The sequence below is a fragment of the Paramormyrops kingsleyae genome, chromosome 3, assembly GCF_048594095.1.
Source record: "Paramormyrops kingsleyae isolate MSU_618 chromosome 3, PKINGS_0.4, whole genome shotgun sequence".
Lineage (NCBI taxonomy): Eukaryota > Metazoa > Chordata > Actinopteri > Osteoglossiformes > Mormyridae > Paramormyrops > Paramormyrops kingsleyae.
Window position 1 is genome coordinate 3,127,934 of NC_132799.1, and position 21,778 is coordinate 3,149,711.

Genomic DNA, 21,778 nt, shown 5'->3' on the forward strand with positions numbered 1-21,778 from the left:
ACTGGGAGGGTTACTGGTCAGTGGGGAAATGTTAATAATCATGTTGTTCTTGCTTGGAACTACAACTCAGTCCCTGGCATGATTATGGTTGCATTTTTGTTTGACTTAATGTTTTTGGCCACTGAAATCAGTGGATATCTTTTATGTGAAATACCACCAACCAGATTCAGACCTGGACATCTTGGTGGGGGGGGGGCAGTCCTGCTCTTTGATTGGTGGCTGACGTACACCTGAAAAACCAGCTGCGGTAAGTGGCTAAGTGAACAATGACTGAATTTAACAAGTGCGGAGGCTGAGTGTGGCCTATCAGCAGCTGGCATGGGCCTCCCTGGTGCTACATAAGGAAGACGGCGCCGACCGGAACCAGAATACAGTCTTTGTAAGAAAAGAGTCCCTGATCAGCTCCTAGGGCCTTCAGTCAGCGTTGCAGGAAGGAGGGCAGGCATGTTCTGGGACCTGAGGACTCCTGGTGATTAGTTCTGCCTGTCCATCCCTCTCAGAAAGATTATGGTAACACTTTCTATAAATGCATGTCTATAAAAATCTATGAACACGTTCATAACACATAATAATGCATTATAATGCATATATTAACACATTCATAAAGCAGTATAAACATGGCTATAAATAGTTATAAAGGCGTAACACATTATATCTAGGGTTGGGCGATATGCCCTAAAAATGATATGGCAATACTTTTTCACGATCAGATTTTCACGATATTGATAATTGTCACAGTATTGTAAAATTCATGCATAGAAGACAGTAAAATATGACAGGTGATTTTTGAGTTTTTCTGATTATGATGACCAAATTGTGTTACTGTTAATTATGGAGCATGTGACAGATATAACGAAAAATTACCAGCAACAGACTTAAACCTTGATGGAATTCATGTAAAAACAGTTCATTATTACTGTGAATATACAAGAAAACAAGTCTTTAGGCTGTATCACAATATAATATTCAAATTTATGACAATATGAATGTGCGTAATCACGATAGGATAATTTATCAATATATCATCCAGCCCTAAGTAGAGCCATGTTCAGTATAATGCACTATAGGCACCTTCATAATGCAGTATTACTGTAATCATCCTTAATTCTTATACCAATCATTATAATGCACTATGAAGGTACCTGTAGTTCATTATAGATGAGAGCTTCACTGGAGTTATAATGTAAACCTTATGACTGTCAATATAGCAAAAGATGCTGCAATGCTTTATTAATTCATGTACTGACCATTATAATGCATTAGGATGATATCTATAGTACATTATAGATGACAGCTTCAGGTGAAGTGTTACTAAGATTATTTATGGGCATGTTGTGTTAGTTTCCTGCTGGTTTAGATTCTTGTTGTTCATTTTCTCATTTGCAAAAAGTGTTTTATTTTCTAGTCCATGTAACCTTCACCCTCCCCCCGTCTTACTCTGTAGTGAAGGGCTCTGTCTTTCCCCTAAGCCCGGCGTCATGTGCTCCCATCTCCTGTTCTGATTGGAGGAATATAACGCCCATGTGGTTCTTTAAGTCACCTTCACCCGTACGCCCTGTGTACTGCAACGGCACCAAGACTCATGATGTCAGCCTGCTACACCACGGTATTCCGATTGATATGGCAGCACATGTCATACGGCCTACGGTCCATGTCGGGGCACCTTTTAAATCAGAATGTGATGCTTCTTGTTTCCCATATAGGCCTGAATCATGCCTGGTTGGTTTTGTATCAATATGCAAGAACAACCAAATATGACCACACTACTAATCACTCAGTCCACTGCACTGTTCCTTTGTATAAAAGCAATAATTTAAATGTTTGAATAACAATAAAATAAAAAAAATGTAAAACAGTAAAACCCTGTTTTTTGAAGGCAGAATTATTAAATTTTAATATAATCATTTATTCTGCGATGGGCTGCCCCCCTGTCCAGGGTTGTTCCCTGTCTCGTGCCCATAGCTTCCGGGACGGGCTCCGGACCCCCCGCAACCCAGTAGGATAAGCGGGTTGGGCGATGGATGGATGGATGGATAATCATTTATATAGTTGACCACATAAGATGCATAACCTATGTGAAAGTTGTACACAAGAAACGTTACAACGTGAAATAATGTGAAAATGTATCTTTCCACACTGGAGCTTGGGTTCCCTTGACGAAGTGACGTGTGGATATTTATTTACATGTTAGAAGAGGGTGATTTACCAGAATCTCACTAAGACCGAGCCTTCCATTTATCACAGATTGCCTTCTATAAAGTCACATGTGTGAAACATTTTGCAGTTATCGCAATGATCACCTTTTTCTGTGAGTGGGTGGACATAATACGGTATTGATTCATCATATGAGACATTATTTTGACAACAGATGGAAATGTCTGTATTGTGAAAAGCTTTCTGACAAACAGGAGTCGTCTCTGCAGTTTTGATTTTTTTAATCTTAAATGGTGCCGTAACCGTCATGTTACTTTGACGATTTTTGTTTTTGCTTTGGGAACCTCAGTGCTGAAGTGAAAATGGAACCCCGGCTGATCGCACCCACTGCCGAGTATTGATCTCACACTGTAGCAGCGTTCATCAGCCCAAACCCAAGACTTCATGGCAGCTGAAATTTCAGGCCTGAAAGGGGAAACGCCTTGTCTGTACGGCCTCCGTGTGGCGTCGTTAGCCCTTTGGACTCCGGTAGCCCTGAGCCGGGAATTTATTTAACATACAAAGACAAGCGATTAGTGCTACTTTTTGCAAACCACCGCTGTTTAGTTTTTTGTGACACTTTTCACAAAAGTTTTATGCCTTGACGGCGTTTCCCGCCTTTTTTTCACAGTTCAATGCCATGATGCCGGCGTTGCTTGGTGCTCAGAATCAAGCTGTAGAAACTTTAAAAATTTATCTAGTTGTTGAGGTTGAAGACAATCAGCTGTTAGGTAGCTTATTAAGGAGGACAATGCCTCTGTCGATAGCGTCTCTGGACATCCTGCAGCTTGGCTGCCTGCCTGTCCTGAGGGAGCGGCAGAGTTAGCTCAGCGTGTGGGCCGTGTCCGCCTCTTCTCCCCTTTTCTCAGATCGCACGGCCTGGGAACTTGAGCTCAGGAAATGTTTGTTTGGAAGAATGCATATTTCCCACAGAGTCCCCCCTTGCTGTCTTATTATCGACTCGCATATTCCTGCTTCTGCCGCCCTCGGCCTCTCACTGTCTCGGGGAGCGCTCTGGACGATGAAACCAAAGGCTTAAAGGATGAGGAGAAGTTTGACATCGGCAGATATATAATGCAATAATTAGACTATGGCTCCATCTGATTTCTGTGTTTCACTTACAGGAATGGAGGAGGAATCAGCTTTGCCGACGGCTTCGTCCTCTGGTGAGTTGTGTGAGGGAATCGATATGGTCGACCCATTCAAAGATGACACGGATTTCTACTGGACATCACCCGTACTGGACATTGATTTCAGACTTGATCTCCAACTCCCCCCAGAGATACTCTTCAACTTTTTCTTCAGCAGGGACACTTCAGGGGAAGCTGGACAAAACCAGAGTGGAATAATGGTGCAGGGTGTGATTTGGCTCGGCGGAAATACACTGCGACCTACACGCCCCCCCCCCCCAGAGAAAGCCACCCAGGTGCAAGTAGGGATCGTGAAAACTTGACCAGTCATCAGTGGAGCTGCATAAAGCACGCCCTGGCAGGAAGCCGTGGCTTGATGAGTCAGCACAGCGTGAGTGATTTTCCATCAACCCATAGCCCGTTCTCTGTCTCCGTCACTGTCTTAGTCATTTGGATATTTGTAGTCCTTGAAGGGTAGCGCTGTGTGGGACATCGGAGGTGCGTGGGAAGGTACTGGATTTCCGTTACAGGGCAACAAAATAAGTCGGCTTGTGCTGGTGTCTTCTGTAGCCTCTTTAGTATGTGCTTCAGAGTGGTGGAGAGGATCCGGCACCTGGTAAGCAAATGTCAGGAATGATTTATTTCATATTCTGTTGCTGTCGTCGGTGGCACTGGTCCTGTGGGCACCCGATGACCAACGGCCTTGCTTCTGCATTGGTTCAGTCGATGCCAGAGCAGAGGGTTGTTATTGGGCTCAGTACCTCGTTTTTCTGGCCAGGACCTACATGTTTCCCATCGTCAGAATTTCTGGCCTTTCCAGCACCTTCGCTGGGTCAAAAGACATAAAACACTGTCGAGGTGTTTGATCTGAAACTTAAAGCTCTGTAACAGAGCGACGTGAGAGGACAGAGGTTTGAGAATGAGCTTCACCGTGATCGGACGACAGCGCAGGGATAGGCGGCTCCGAGATCAGGCCTTTTTATTAATTGTCATGTTGCCGTTGCAAATTGGTGCATCTTAAGTGAGGAGGAGAGCTCGTTCAAACTGCAGATATTTATTTTAGCTGTTAAATAAAGGTGGTAAGCATGGATCACCACTGGAAGAAGCTAATATTTGCGTTGTTTGTATTGTAACTGGGTGCCTTTGGGGGTGACACACTCCTGTGAAGTGGCTTAATGATGTCGTTTCATGGGTCTGGACTTAGCCTAAAATGGAAAGTGTTACTCGACAGCGTGACGCTGCTGGTCAGTTTGGGTGGGCGATGACAGCTTGCTCGTTCTCCATTATTAGTGAGCTACAATGTAACCTAGGTAACGTGGGTGGGGGGGGGGGGGGTTTGGCATCGTTGCATTGGGATTCGTCCTGATGAAAAAGCTCTTTGGTTACTTTGTCTTGATATAAATAATGGATTAACTTGCACAGCTGGCTCCTAACATCATGGCACCAACGTTTTTAGCAGTTGTCAGCAGCTAATAACTGGCCTCCTGTCGCCATACAAAGTGGATGAGCTGCCTGGTGTTAGGACCCCCCCCCCCCATGCCGTCCGTCTCTCCGTCTGTCTTTCTGCTCTCTTCATCTACCTCAATGCTGCAGAACCCGTGCTGTCCGCACAGTCAAACTACAATTTGCATTCACGCCAGGAATTATATTTGCCATTTGCCCTGGAAAATAAGTTGCATTGTCGTTTTTAGCGACAGACTTGCAATAAGACAGCGAAGTGTCCCAATGCACAAGCGCACAGTAGCAGACTTAAGGGGGGGGCAGGTCAATGGGAGCATGGCGGGATGTTGGTGTTTCGCTGTTACTTTGAGCCGAATCGCACTGCCATTGACATTAGATGTTGTTGGACCTTCTGTGAATTTAGACTAGAAGTAGGAAGATCACTAACTCGCTTAAACTAGTTTCAGGCACACAGATGCCACCAGACTGACCTACCCAAGCTGGCGTGTACGCAATCTTCTTTATAGTCTCTGATCTTAATCGTAGTCACCAGCTGGGTTCTTGGCACAGAAATTACACTAGATCCGGTGACCTTAGTGATGCAGTCTGGCGTGGCCTCGTTACGTTAAACTGGCGACGGTATTTACAATATGACCCAGCTCGTCTGTGTTGCGCTGGTAGCGAACACTTAAGCGATTCCGAACAGTCAGCAGAAGCTCTCAGAATTGGATGCTAACCGTAGGGTGTCACTGATCATAATAATAATGTGCATAGGAGTTAAATGTAAAGGTTAAAAAAAATTAACAAACAAAAAAAAAACTCACTACCACCATGCAGTAGAGATTTTAACATGAGGAAATTTTTTACTGTACCGTCTTCCACGGACCGTTGACTCAGGTCACCACCGCATACCACACCTGACGTCAGAAGGACAGTATTGCAAGTCACTCAATTCTGGAGTTAAAATGATGCTGTGGAACCAGGCCTGAATTGCAAATAACTTTTGTATTGAGTGTTATGCAGACCTGAAATATTAATACTTTCTAGAAATACATAGGCAGAATATCTGCAGCTTTATGACGGGGATATTAACATCCTGTGTGTGTTTCCCCATCAGCGTTTGCCTGTTTTAGGATGTGTAATAGTTTTATCAAAAAGGTCATTTATCCTGATCCTGGGGCCTATCCCAGACGGCACAGGGGGCCCTGGGGCCTATCCCAGATGGCACAGGGGGCCCCGGGGCCTATCCCAGACGGCACAGGGGGCCCAGGGGCCTATCCCAGACGGCACAGGGGGCCCCGGGGCCTATCCCAGACGGCACAGGGGGCCCCGGGGCCTATCCCAGACGGCACAGGGGGCCCCGGGGCCTATCCCAGACGGCACAGGGGCCCTGGGGCCTATCCCAGACGGCACAGGGCCCTGAGTGAGAGGGGCCCTAGAATATTGGAACGTCCAGTCTGGGGACCCAGTATGACTTTCCTGGGGCCCATTGAGTCCCTAATACCTGCAGGCTTGGCTACATGTTTCCTTATTCTACTGTTAGGGATTCTGTAGAGTGTGATGGGCAAGAGGGCAAACATTTGGCCTATAGGATAAAAGATGGATGGACTCTCTTTGGATTTAACCATGGACATGAATTCTGTTGGACTTTGTTGGTGCATTTGATCGGTGGGACTGGACTTGTTTTTCACGTGCAGTTCAGAAATAATGAACATTTACCCGCTCCAAATAAAAAATCAGCAAGGTGTTGGGTATTTTTTTCCAACCCTCCTTGTTGCTGACGGTTCACATGCCAGGTGGTTGTTGAAGGCTGGTAGATGTGATACTTAACCAAAGGTTTGTATCAGTTTTTAGTACAATCATGTTGAATGTATCCTATGCAAGAAGTGAGCACTGAAGTACACCCTGTCAGTTTTGATATTGAGAAGCCTAGTTATGTTCTGCAGTTTTATAGTTTTAATTGAGAGGTTGTTTATCAGTTCCGGATCTTCTGGGTCACCATTGCGCATATCCTGACATGACGTTTAGGTCCCCCCGTTAAGTGGGATCGCACGCCCCTTGTCCTTCGGCACGTACTGTTGCTCTCCTTTCACTGCTTGCGCGATCAGCAGACTCAACAGGTGTTCAAATCAGGCCGTGGCTGATATGAGGCGTACTTGGGGGCAAGAGGTTTGAGGAAACGTCAATGTGACCCTGCAGTAGATACACGTCACCGTAACGGTGTGACACACAGCCGACGGCTCCTTCTGCACACGGTGACCCGCAGACTAACCCACTTACGGTAAGCACTGGCAGATGGACCAAAGATGGTTTTTGTAACCAAGCTTTTTGTAACTCAGCTGCGTCTCTACCCCCCCACTACACCACCCCCGTGGCGCCGGCCCGCCCGCATTGGCAGCAGCCCGATGTCAGTGACGCCCTCCGCTCTGCGTGGGCACCGTTGACTGAGATGAGTCAGCATTCTGTTGCTAAGTAGAAGAAGACATGAGCCATGAGTCTGTGTTTCACACCAAAGTCACATTGCAGTACCGGGGAAGGGAGGGGGCATCTTCACATGACCACGTGTCATCATGCTGAAGCTCTCCGGTCATATTTTCATGGGTTCTTTCCTTCTGGGGACCAAACGTCTGCGTCGCCATGACAGCCCCTACACAGTGGTCTAGTGTCTGCAATGGTCTGTATGTAAGTACTCAGCAAATAGGCTAAAAAGGTCTTAAAAAAGATAAAACAGGAGGATACATGGATGGACGGCAGACATATAGGGAGTATTTATGAGAGAACCGTGAATTTGCAGACATATATGGAGTATTTATGAGAGAACCGTGCATTTGCAGACATATAGGGAGTATTTATGAGAGAACCGTGCATTTGCAAACATATAGGGAGCATTTATGAGAGAACCGTGCATTTGCAGACATATAGGGAGTATTTATGAGAGAACCGTGAATTTGCAGACATATATGGAGTATTTATGAGAGAACCGTGCATTTGCAGACATATAGGGAGTATTTATGAGAGAACCGTGCATTTGCAGACATATAGGGAGTATTTATGAGAGAACCGTGCATTTGCAAACATATAGGGAGTATTTATGAGAGAACCGTGCATTTGCAGACATATAGGGAGTATTTATGTGAGAACTGTGCATTTGCAGACATATAGGGAGTATTTATGAGAGAACCATGCATTTGCAGACATATAGGGAGTATTTATGAGAGAACCGTGCATTTGCAGACATATAGGGAGTATTAATGAGAGAACCATGCGTTTTCAGACATATAGGAAGTATTTATGTGAGATCTGTGTATTTGCAGACATATAGGGAGTATTTATGAGAGAACCATGCATTTTCAGACATATAGGGAGTATTTATGAGAGAACCGTGCATTTGCAGACATATAGGGAGTATTTATGAGAGAACCGTGCATTTGCATTTGGGTGTAATTAAAGCTTTTAAAGTGCCAGTGGATGGCTTCTTAAAGCATCTCTCTAAGATGGACGCTTTACCTCTCATCTGTGCAGAACTGCTAAGCTTGACGTATATGTCTTGCACTTTGCAAATGAGCAACATTCTAGTTCTTCGTCTGCAATATTCAAGTTGGCACTCTCTGGGTTTCCCCACGCGGCGCCGGAGCCCGGCGAGCCGCAAGCGCTGCAGGCGCATTAACTGGAAGGCGGGCTGTCTGCCCCGCATGCTGAAGGTCCGAGTCCGGGGGGTCGTGCAGCCGGAGCGAACCTGGGAGGCTCCCGTCCCGCAGCATGTGAGTAGAGCGGCTGGCGTGGAAAAGGGGCGGACAGACCGGCAGCTTCCTGACTGCTCGCTTAAAGGCACCGTCTGTGGGTTGTGATTTTTTATTACTGCATGATTGATTTGTAGTCTTTAGTCATTTTACAGTACTAAGATCCCATCAACTGCTTGCGGTTATTTTTTCATTTATTTATTTTTTGGCTGATATGAATGAATAAGGAGCTAATTAAATATTAACAGCAGCTGTTTTAATGGATTGATTCTTAGTTCCCCTCAATTAATCATTCTGACCCCTACAACATTTTTATAATCTTCATAAAACCTATATTTTCAACAATGCAGGAAAAAAACTAAAGTAGTCTATCTATCCATCTGTCCTCCATCCTGGTCAGGGTGATGGGAAGAACTATTCTGGAGATGCTATTAAATATTTAAATATTGTTTTAAGGCTTTTAAGTTCCTTTCAATGCCTAGATTAATGTTTTCAACTAAAGCAATGTAAAGTTATACATTATTGTGTATGTGTGTGTGTGTGTGTGTGTGTGTGTGTATATATATATATATATACACACACACACTGTTTGCGGGGTTTTGGGAGGCGTGGGGTGAGCGTTAAGGCAGTGTTAGGGCAGCGTTAAGGCAGTGTTAAGGAGGTCCCGGGGCAAGGGACAAAGCATGCAAGGATATGCAGACTCAGGATCGTTTGATATTGTTGGTTAATGCTACTTAATATACATTTATCATGGTAATATTACGATGCTTAATTATGCCTACCTGAGACAGACATCGTGTATGTGTGCTCCGTGTTATGACATGCACAGTTACTAATTAACAGTTGAGTGTAAAAGTAATTTACACAGCTTTGTAAACACCGACTTTATTAAGGGTGCCTGACTTTTATATAGATCAGTTCTGCTGTTTTACTCAATAACTCACAGTCAAATGCTCATCAGCTTAAAATTTTAACACGATAAACCAAAATTCTGTTAAACTCTATTTGCCTTTTAAATGAGCTATTTGGCTGTTCTGAATACTTTTCCCCTGCTTAAGCTCTTCATATTAGGTAGCTAACAGTAAAAATTCTGATCAATATTTACGGTATTCATTCGTCAGAATCATCTGCATAACCAGTAAGTATGAGCCATCACTTCCTGCTGAAATCGTTTCGTTAGTAGTTTGTTCGCTAGATAATAACGCAGCAGCACGCTTTTGAAAGTCGTCATTTCATGCGAGTTCACTTCTTAGTTGCTGGCGTAGAAGTCGTCACTTGATTGAAAATGCCAGATTACCGTCTGGGAAAGGGCCATATGTGTTAGTGGCGTGTTTTTGTGTGTTACCTGAGCACGTTGCGATACCTCAGGCTAACGTGGGTTTCACTTTATATTCTTAGATGTACAGTTTCTTAACCCTTTGTACAGTCATTCTAACGCGTCTCCACGTGTAATCGGGTGCATCAGTGGATTCCTGCCGCTTGCAGATGTCAGGCCAGGGAGTGCGATCAACTTGCAAGCTGCTCAGCAGCTGATTGGTCAAACCATGGCGCTAATTTACTAGCAGCCGGTAAAGGGGCGGAGTGAAGTGCTGTATGCGCGCGCTTTCGCTGCATTGGGTGCCTCCTGTACTGCGGTGCCTGAAGCTGGCGCTGTTGTTGCCCTGGCAGTCAGCTGAGAGAGGGGGCCGGCAGACACATGTCTGTGAGCATGGGTGGAGGAACATCCTCTTAGCGCCCACTGCTGGAGTGGCTAGCAACTGCACCTTGGTGTCTGAAAGTTATCCAGAACAAACACTGGGATGCTAGTAGGGTTCTTCAGTGTTACTTTCACAACCCCCCCTCCCCCCATACTATGGACAACAATCGGGGTGTGCCCTTTAACCTTTCTCACCACCACTATTAATTGGGGACGAATACAATGTCTGACTTGCACTCAACAGCTGTGCCAAGCCCTGCCCACCCATAAATCTGATTGGTTGTTATTGATCAGGTCCAGAGCTAATTTCACGGATGAGGTTGTGGCTTTTACTCACATCTTTGTTCAGATTTGGCTGGTGAATGACAGGTACAGGAAAGGAGAACCGTGGGCTGCTTTGGTATCCTGTCTCGTCAGGGTTAAGCTGTGAGTCTCTTGGCATGTAGCGATAGACAAACTTAGAAAAAGCTGTAAATCTCAGTACAGGGCAAAGTGTTCCTGGTCTGTTCAGAGATGTCAGAATTCAGAGGACAGTAGAGGGTGTAGCGTTTGAAGTCTTGCATAAATAAAACCTTACTCGGCGTAGATTCCTCCAGAAAAATAGCCCCACTTTACCATAAGCTGTAAACAGGAAGATAAAGGCACTTACATGTATACAATAAAACATAATCTGAGCACAGCTGAGTATGTAAACACATATTACGAATATGGTTACTTCATCAGGAGGAAATGATGAATGTGTCTTGCCTGCACATTATTAATTTGATTAATTTAGTGAGACTGTCCTTTGTTCTGATTGGCTCGTTGGACGCACCTCATGAGACATCTCGGCGTCTCTGGAGTGGATCTGTGTGGGTTTATACCCACGGACAGCAGCTGGACGGCTGGATGCTGCTGCTGAAAGCTCCTCAGCGATACACCCAAATGCTCACGGCTTTTTGTGCAAAATGACTCTCGTGACGCTCTAGGCGCGGTGCTGCGTCTGACAGAAGTTTTCGTTTAAAGCGTGTTTATGAATCATATTTTAAATGTGCATTATCGTACGATAGACTAAGAGGAGACTTCACAGTTTCACAGTTTTTAATCTATGCAGCGTTACTTTTTCGAGCGTATTTTCAGCTCCATGTAGATTGACAGCCATAACCCTTTGTTGACTAAATATTGTTAAATTACATCATTTTCAACTCAGTTTATATGTAAATGAAAATACGGCATCCATCCATCTTCTCACTGCATATTCTACTCATTAGAAAATATATAAAACTTAAATGTATATTGCATGTGTTTGGAATATGAGGCCCTTCGCTCCTTGAATAGTCTTAATATGTTCTTGCTCTGTTAGATCTTGTCGTGTAGCTCCTGCCCCAGTCCCTCATGCTATTGTACCTGGACATTCCCTGGAAGTTCAGCCTAGCTGCACTTACCCCTAGTCGACTCCTTGACAGTGTGTATGTCTGTAATGGGCAATTTGCCTCACTTGTACATCGCTTTGGACAAAAAAAAATCTGCTAAATAGGCCTATGTAAATGTACATTTAAATGTGATCTGCGCATATTCTGTAAGCGCCCAGGGATCAACTCTATATCAAATTCTGATGGACGTTGTGAAATGCAAATTTGACCACGGCGAGGTATTTCAAAACGTAGTGTAGTTTATTTTTCTTTGACCACGGATACAGGAGAGTCTTGCTACGGGCGTGTTTGTCTGTGTTCCGACAGGTTGGCGATCCATTTCTTACGCTGTTATTTACTATGGCACTTTACTATGTCGGTTAGCCAGAACCATGGACTGTGACGCCCTGCAGAGGACTGACTGAATTATTTAAACAAAAGCAGGGATTTCTGGTAGCCTTTTCGCCCTCCCGCGTACGTGTCGCTGACAGATACGCTGCCAAGTTTTTCACTTATTCTGCTGGAAAGTCGTGTGTGGGCGGGGGATTACCTCCCAGTGATGGAGTCCAGTTCCGTGTGGCGTCCCCACCAACGCAGACGCATTTTCAGCATCCCCAAGGACCGCGCGGGCTGGGGGAAAATGAGAGCGATACTATTATGTCATACCACATATGCCTGCTCTGGGTACCGCTAATGGGTGCCACAATGTAAACATAACGGCAAAGTACGGTGATCATTTATAGGGTTCACTAAAGATGTCTGCATCCAAGTTGAGGCTTGCAAAAAAGTATGTACTGAAGTATGGGAGATTTAACATGGTGCCACATTAAAGATGCCTGTTATTTGTGCTGGTTAGCTCACACTGTGATAGTATTCCTCTACAGTTCTAAGGTGGACATTATCTACATGTGGATGACCTTCGTGTTACTCAGGTTTCTGTTCAGAAAGCAGTAGTGTTTAGACGTCTTCACTGAGGTGTACTTCTTCGTCATCTAATATTCCATGATTACTGATGTATACGATGTACGTTGAACGTTTTCTTGCTTCGCATTTGCAGAACAGCAGTGGCATTAATTTGGATGTTATAACTTTCAAGACTGATTTCAGGATTCTGTGTTTCGTTCTGATTTGTCCAGTTGTAAGGATCGTGTAGTATCTGCTGAGTACTAAACCCCAAGATTAGAATTTAATTACAAATGGCATGTCTCCTGTTTATTACTCTCCTTGGTTATTGATTACTGAACACAAAAGAACAAATATCTGTGTCTAACTGTGTTACCAGTGTCCCTCTTTACAGGTAAAATGAGGCAATTGTTGTCAAAGTACAGCTACAATAAAAAGGCCTATAGACTGTGCTGGGTGGTGTGATTGCTCTAATGGCCAGTAGGTGGCGGTGTTGATAAAGAAATAGTTTGTTGTTTGGGATTTCTGCGAGCAATGAAAAATAGCAGAACGCTTTGTTCCCACAGTTGTGTTTTTAAAAATATTAGTCCGTGTTCATGAAACGATAGATTGGCACGCTTCACCGACGAGAGTGTTGGTTTGGCTGATCTTTCAGGCCCACTCCATTGCATTTCGTATTTATGTCGGTCGAGTCGGTTCAAATGGAGAAAAGCAGTTTGCTGTGCCGCCTACTTCAATGCTCTAGTTTCTCGCCACACCAGAGAACCAGTCTGAAGGAGTTGTGATACCTGAGAAAACCGGTGCTGGTTTCATATTGACCTTATCATCCCTGTTTTCGTTTCAGCAGAAATATGAGGCATTAGTCTACAAATACACCTTATAGACTACTTAAAAAACCAAGCAAATATCAATGCTTCGCGGGAAGTTATTTCCTCTTTAAATTTATTACTCAAGTGAATCATTAAAATCTCTCCTTAATTACTTAAGATTATGGTTACAAATCGTATTTAGGTCTGGTGATCAAGATCTTCAAATAAAGAAAAAAACAATGTATGTATATGTAACACACATCATATGTCAAAGAAGTATTATTTCTGTACTGTTAATTAGATATATTCCTAAAAATATATAAAATCAAAGTACATTTTATAAAAGTCTTAAATTTTACAATCCTAAATGTAATCATATTATTATAAATGGACTCTTATATGGAATCCTTAAAACTGCATATCTAGAAGGAAAACATGCTTTTATTTTCTAAATAGTTGTTCATCGATAATTAGTAAAATGTCTGTTAAAATATATTTATATTTAGTGACTGTTGCCTTATTTATACATATTTCTTTCCTGTATATTTTTAGATAATTGTGACGTATTATCGTTAATAGAAATCGATGTATATGTTTTTGCATTTATCTAGATTTCGATTAATGAGGCCGTTTATCCTGAAACCGACGCGAGTAGTAGAAAGATTACTTCAGATGCAAATACACACAATCATGTCTAAATTATAACAGTTTTGGTGTAAATTGTGTTGTGAAGCCTGGGGTGATTTTAAATTTAGATCAAAGTTAGATTTGTAATTACAGGCTTTAGCGCCGTGCAGTGAGACGGGAATTCAGCCCGTGTGTAACATCGTTAGTCATTTTCGGACTTCTTTTGCTTTTTGTGGTGAAGCGTACCATGAATAACAAAAGGAAACATGCACAATCAGTAACCATATTAGTTTCATTTACTTGATTAAGAAATTCAATGATTCATAATATCATTGTACAACTATAATTATATTTTAATGCACTTATCTTTGGTGTAATATAATTTAAAAAAAATATCTGTTACAATTGCCTTAATCATACGAAAAAGCAAGACTTGAAAAAATTAAAGTAGTAGTAAAGAGTGTGTTAGGCCTAATATGTTAAAAACTTTGATTTACACCAAAGAATTGTACTTTTCCCACGACCGGTAATCGGAGCGGTGTCCGTCGCCGTGTATTCCACCTAAACCAATTTAAACGGACAAATGCACTGGATTGATACCACTGACTTGACACTGACTGTAAGTTAATGTTTTCTCCAAAACCAGGTTTAGGAGACAGATTGAGGTCCGTTTTTTTCCCCATTTTGCCTCGAGATCGGTCGCCATGAAATAAACACTTGCCATAACTTGCAGGCACTGCCAACGTGCACAAATTGCACGCATCTGAAAGTCTGACAGCCTGTTTATTTGTTCTTGTTTCTGAACAAACAGTTAATTAAATGTCACGGTGTATACCGAGGTTTCCTGTGTGATAAGAGGGTAATGATAATACGCTCACGGCTTGTTTCTGAAAATTGTGGATTGGAGAAAGATGTTTTTCGCAGTTGCATGAGTTTGTGCAAAATAATGTCTTCAGAAATGATTGTTGTCACTTTATATTGCTAATTTCTGCATGGTTGTTAAAATCGGAGGTATATAGTGACATTAGCAATATGAGAAGGTTGTGTAATTTTGCTTTGAAGGGGCTTATGCACTGAAAATGTTTTGCCTTGTGTACATGGGGTTTTGCGTGAAAGTGACCCATCACACAGCTCGCGTATTGCTGCGGTGTGACTGCGTTTGCTCGCCTTGACGTGAACCGGCCGCCCACGGGCACCTTCACTCCGAAACTAGGCCACGGAGGGCAGCTTAATGGCGTCGGGGTGACTTGGTCATAACTGGAGAGTGGCTCTAGCTGCGTGTGAAATGTACCCCCCATCGGTGCACAAGTGAACCCAAACTGGGCTTAAGTGCACTGGGGTGACTGCACGGGGTCATACAAGATACATGCAGGATTATACATACAAGATGAACTATGAAAAAGACATTAAAATGGTTGAACATGCGGGGGGAAATCCATTTACGGTGGTAAGGATTTTAGAAAAGGCGTCAATTTGGTCTATGTGTAGGAATTTCAATGTTGAAATGGCTCTAAATGAAACAAGTGGACGGCATTTGGGTAAAAGTGCGGACCAGCTCCCCTCCGCAGCATCCTGCGCCCCACGGTGAGTTCAGGCGCCCGAAGCCCCCGCACCCCCCGGGCACTATCCGCCCGGAGGAAAAACCGTAGATGTCGGTTGTCCCGGCTTCTGCCGTCTGTGTGTGATTCAGCCTTCCACCACAACTCCACGACTTGTGGTTATCGCCAGAAAGATGCTTATCCTTTTCACTTATTTCATTCTTAGTCACTGGAAAATATCGAGCTCGTCGGCGGGGTTAAAAGAGCGGCGGCATCGCGGATGCACTTTAGACATCGGGGACCTGCAGCCGGCGGCTGGATGGAGGCACAGCCGAAGCGGCGAGCGGAGCCGGTAAACGCGCGGACCGTTTTGCCGGGTTCCGACGTTTCCGACGGGGCAGGGCGCCGTTAATACAGACGAGCGGTCTTTTCTCGGTCTGTGGGGTAGACCTTTTCAGGTCACTGTCCGGTTGCTTTTCTGTCGTTTTGCTGGAAGAGCATGTTTATATAAGTGCCGGCAAGATCACTCTTTATTTTTACTGTTTTCCATTGGACGGCGCGTGGTGTCTAGCTTGGTGGTACATGTTGCAAAGATATTTTGGGCTTTGTTAAGAAAGAATTAATCCGGAAACTATAGTGACAGTTTTGCTATTAAAGGACTGCACAATATAATATGTATCAGAAACGTTTCCTTTTGTCTCACTGAAATTACGTATATAAATTAAGCTTTTAATTTCATAATGGGAAAGGGTTGTATTGTCATAAAGTCGACGCCTAATTCGAAACTAGTCACGTTTTGAAATGGAAAATGTGAAATAAACAATTCTGATGACCCAAGATAACATAAAAATGATGATACGGTTTTCAAAACACGCCGTTTAGTTGTGAAATTGTGAGTGATATACAGACGTGCGAGATGTCACTGTCACTGCCTCGGCTTTGGTTTTAGTTTTGCGTTATGAGTCTGTGGCCATGCGTGAGCGCCGCGCGCCAAGCGGAGCTCTGTCAGGACAGGCGCGCGGCGCGGAGGGACCCGGGGCAGCCGGCGGGCTCACGGCAGCTTTCGGAAAGTACGGGAAAACCTTTGCTGATGACGTTGACAGTGGGATAACTGCTTCTGCTTTCTCAACCCAGGAGCGAAATGGTCATTGTCATTGTATTTCAGATAAAAAAAATGTATATATATATATATATATATATATATATATATATAAGCCCCTAATGTGCCTAATACACCTAATACATGCACACAATACATGCAGCTCCATATATACGTGCAGCTCCATATATATATATATATATATATAAGCCCCTAATGTGCCTAATACACCTAATACATGCACACAAACACTATATATATATAAAATATTTCTCTGTAGTAGTAACATAGTTCACTGCCGTTACAGATACTTCTTGATATACAATGATTTTTTTTGGAAAGTGTATAAAACTCTGCACTTCATTAACTATTAACCTAAGACAGCAAGTTCCCCCAGTTCTCATGATGACTAGTTCTGCCCTATTGTGTGACTTGCGTACAGTGACGACGGAGCCAGCTGGGGGTGGGTGATGCCAATATGGTCATTTTAGGCTGAGATTGTGTAAGCAGCTCCATCCGGCGGCATGTGAGGTGACCAGCGCAGCACTGGGGCACATCCTAACTGAGACTGATCGTGAAATCCTAACTGAGACTGATCGTGACATCCTAACTGAGACTGATCGTGACATCATAACTGAGACTGATCGTGACATCATAACTGAGACTGATCGTGTTTCTAAGAAGGTCCAACGCACTGCTTCATGCCGTATGCCGATAGACCAGAGAGATTTGCCAGCGTCCAAGTGTGGCAGAACCACAGCCCAACACCCCCCCAATACATTTGTGACGTAGCATTGAGGTAGAGTGAAACTGCCATTGACTTCATCATTTGGTGTTTTCTTCTTGAACATCTCAGTTTCCTGTCGATCGGCCACTGCCAAGGGACGGATTCTTCAGGCTGCGGCTCAGGGACGCGGTGTGTTGTGAAACGCTGGTGTACAGTGAAACCACGTGAAGCTTGGCTAATCGTCTCGATTTTACATCTCGCAGTCATATAGCAACATCACGGGAATTCATTCATGCTCAGCATTCACATCAGGCCCGGTCTGCCGACACGTGTCTTCATATGTCACATGCAGCCACAAGCAAAACAGCGACGTGCTTCCATCTAAACTCACGCAATCCCGATGCTTCTGTTTGGAGAGTACAGCAGGAGTTTTCAGTCAGTGACCTCTGACCTTTGCATGGTTTGGGATGAAGAGGTCGGCCATCCAGCACCACTCACTCTGGTGAGATGTGTCAGCTTCTCGCTCAATTTTTCACTGTGAAATGGAAACTTACTCTCAGTCACCTTCAGCTTTGCATACAGAAATGTAACTACAGATTTATACAAACTGACAAAGAAGGCAGAGTCTTGACAGAACTATATGACATTTAAAAAAATGAATGATTCTGTCTGTCTCTTATAGGTGATTATGTCATTCTATTACTGTTTAAAATAAGCACCTTCTGTAATATTAAACTGGAAACTGATGACTAGAATCATGCCTGCTTTCTGACAGGAAGTGCGCTATAAAATTTGACCTTGGTGAATAAAACTGACATTAAGCTCGTTTTGTCCCTGTCTTGCTGTGAGGAGACGCCTCTGTAAAGTGTTGATTGTGAGTTTGTAAGGTAGGTCACAGGTTGAAAACAACTCAGATAACAAGAGAGGGAGAGACAGAGCCAAGATTATAGACAGTAAACATCACATGTGCTGAAGTAAAAGGGGCACGTCAGGATCGGCGTGGGCCGCGGCTGAGCGTACAGGTGGCACAAATGGAGTACATAGGGTGTGTAAATGTCAGACTGGCAAACTGGAGAGCTGCTCTTGCATATTGCCTCATGATTCTGCTGTCTCTCTGAAACCCACATGCCTTCTCTCAGTTTTGTTTTCAGGTATATCGAGTTAATTTATAACCTCAGTGTTTATACAAGAAAACTTGAGCATCCTGTCAATTGATTTGTTTGTTTTTTTTTTTTAAATTAAAATTTAAAAATTACATTCTGCATTTTCAGGTATTTCTTTCTCGTGTACATTTTTGTTTTTCCTGTACTTTATTACCATATCCTGTGTTGAAAATCCATATTTGTTTTAAGTAAACAATGTCATACTTTGGCCTGTTTGGTATGTTTATTCAAAAATGTGGAGGCATTTAAATCAGTCCATCTGCTTGTCAGAGCAGCAGATGCAACATTTCTTCTACTAAAACTAAAAACTGTGAAATGTAGTCAGGTTGCATTTGAAAGTAGAAATGTATAATCTTTCAAGTTTATAAAGTGCGGGCAATTTCTTATCTTTATTCAAGGCAGACTGTCTAAGAAGTTAAATATAATTTTGGCCAGTTTTACTCTTATTAAACAGAGATATATTATTATATTTTTATTTTGATTTTAAAAGTTTTTTTAAAACTAGTGAGACTGCTACAAACTGCCACAGTGAACACACCGCATGTCCTTCACAAGGACTTTGTTAATCTTATATGCACTAAGCTATATATTATATTAAAGTGTATAATTATAGTATATAGTGTATGTACTTTGTGAAGTTACACAAGCTTAAAGCAAAATGGAACTGGTTCCCATATGTTTAGAATTGACAAGAATATTTAAAAATGGCTGTGTCAAATGTTTCCCTCTGAAAATGCATGCTTTTGAGGTTAGTCATGTATCTTACCTTCTGAGGAGTTTAGCTGTAGTTGATTGTCTCTGAAGATTTTTTTTTAATAAAAAAACTGATGTGTGTGGATCAGTTTCATAATTTGTCATTTGTGTTTTATGCAGACTGAGTACTGAGTGAGTGGGCCACACAGAGAGCCGACTGCAAAGGCAGAGCAGAACCTTTATATTGTCAGATGGGCGACACTAATTTGTACATGAAATTTATGATAGCATTTATAATTAGAGAGATAATAAATAACAACAACACAGCTTTTTTGGAAATTAAGAAAGTCCCAATTAAATCATTTTGTTCAAGGCAGTTAAAATATGTAAAACACTCTATATTTCACTGCAACTATATATTTAAAATTGTAGGCAAATCTGTAGGTGTTTCTTGGCAAATTAATTAGATCTGTTCATGCATTTTTTGCAGTATTAAAATTTCTGACTTTTACTGTTAAATGCACAAACAAAAATGTGTTTTCCTGTGCAAAAAAATGACACCGTTTTTCAAAGAGGAGATCGCTGCTATATGGCTGATTTTTGTTTACATCAAATGTGCCTGCGGAGGATGAGCTTGGACCTCGCGGGGCGATGTGGTATCCTTCTTTAGTTTTCTTTTTCTTTGCGTGTGAGTTTCAATATTGATATTTGGGTTTAGTTACACGTAGGAGTATATGTCTGAGTGTAATCTAGATTGCCAAATGCCAAGCATCACATTTTATCAGTTTAATTAGTTTTGCATCGAGAGGCTTATTTTAAACAACACAGGGGGGAATGTCCTCTTTTTAAAATGACATTTAAATCTGAGGTATTTTAACAGTTTTTTTGTTGCGGTTGTTTTGGTTTTGTTTACATCCAACATTGCTGCTCAGACAATAGCTTTTATTTTCCCCCGAGTTCAGTGTCAATGAGTTTTACTTATATTTAAATTTTCAGCTATAAACTTGCATTAATGCACCCCAGCTCGACGCTGGGCTTCTCAGAAACGGGGAGTACTAACCAAAGCAGCTTCCCTTTGACTGCCGTGTGCTTATCAGAGGATTATCTCCAACACCGTGACATCTGACTAATTATGACATTGTAGCAAAAAAATGTAGATAAAGGATATATGCATATTTTATGCTTATTTGAGATCTGTCATAATTTCCCATAATTCAGTTCTCTACATTGGTGAAGCTTGTTTTGTTCAATTTACTAAATGGCAAAGCCAATACATTTCTACATTTCTGTAATGTCAGCCTTCCCAAAGTTACATTGGTAATGTGTCACCCTTTGTTTCTTGGTAAATATTACCGATGACCACAGGAAATGGGTCAAGAACCAAAACTCAGTTTGTGATGTAATTGTCAGTATTTTACAGTGCAGCGGTGCCACCCAAGGCTGAATATTTTCACCATGTAGGGATGTCAGTTATAAAATGATGCAGTTAATTAAATGATCAGATTTTTGCTATACTTGTTTAATGGCTGTTTTTCAAATAAATATATACAAAAAGTCATTCTGAAACCTTGATGGCATGGGGTGATAATAATATAGCTGTGGAGGGGAAATTTACCTTATGAAAATGTTCTTTCACAACCCACTCAAGTTTCAGTAGGAAAATCTTTAAATGCTTATGTAAAAAAAAACAAGTTACTTTTTCTCTCTCTCTCTGTCTCTTTCTCTCTCCTTCTTTACAGGTCCTAATTCGGTGTTTCTCTGTTTTATTTTTATAGAAGCACACGCATGTTAGTATGTTGCAGAATTGCTCTCAGGTATTTTTCTTAATTATTTTTTGGAAGCACATGATGTGTGAGTGAGTTTAGCTCACTGTGCAAACATGCGATTTAACTGAGAGAAGATTGTTCTGGGAAGTAAAAGCAGACATATCCACGGTATTTGCTAATTTGCTAGTTGGACATGAACTTTGTAATAGTAGCTGTGTACTTATAATTATATGAGGCTACATGCATATATAAAATTATTCAACTGCAACAAGAGATTGATTCTTCATTCAGTTCCAGGTGATTCTACTCGTGATGCCCAGTCCCAACTGATAAATGTTTGCAACTCAAATGGGATTATTTTTTTCCCCTTTACATACCTATTACTTTGCAATTAAGGTGGGCATTTGTAACACTCTATATGATGTCATTCAGGGCATGAGTGAATCTCAAGCTCTTAGGTCACAGTTGGAATTATGATGTCATGAATGGAAGCTCCTGGGAATGACCAGTACTCTGTATAATAGCTGCTGGTTGCATTTTAACTCAGTGCATCACACACATTCGTGTAGCTCATGTGTCACAGTGAGTCTCAAGGTTTCCCATCAGAATGGAACTGGAGGACCTTTTTGTGCTAGTATATATATATATATTTTTTTTTTTTAAATAAACCAGCACGCTCAATATTAGTTGCTCACTTCCTGTTTGAAGCTGTTTTGTTTACCAAGGTTCTATTTTTAACCATATTTTGCCAGCTCGTCAAGATATGTTTTGCTTTCCTCCGTCTTGCTCTCAGACGCGTATATTAAGGCAGATGATAGGTGTACAATGGCTGTATTAAGTGACCTAAATTTCGGGAAAATGGA

At 42.3% G+C, this 21,778-nt stretch overlaps 1 long non-coding RNA gene across 1 annotated transcript in view; it reads left to right on the forward strand.

The window, feature by feature from the left end:
• Positions 1–21,778, forward strand: part of LOC111852348 (uncharacterized) — a 41,625-nt gene that overhangs the window by 11,955 nt on the left and 7,892 nt on the right. Inside the window, exons 2-3 of the long non-coding RNA XR_002840212.2 lie at positions 3,318–3,359; positions 3,499–3,714. This is a non-coding gene — a long non-coding RNA (uncharacterized lncRNA). The remainder of the gene's footprint in view (positions 1–3,317; positions 3,360–3,498; positions 3,715–21,778) is intronic.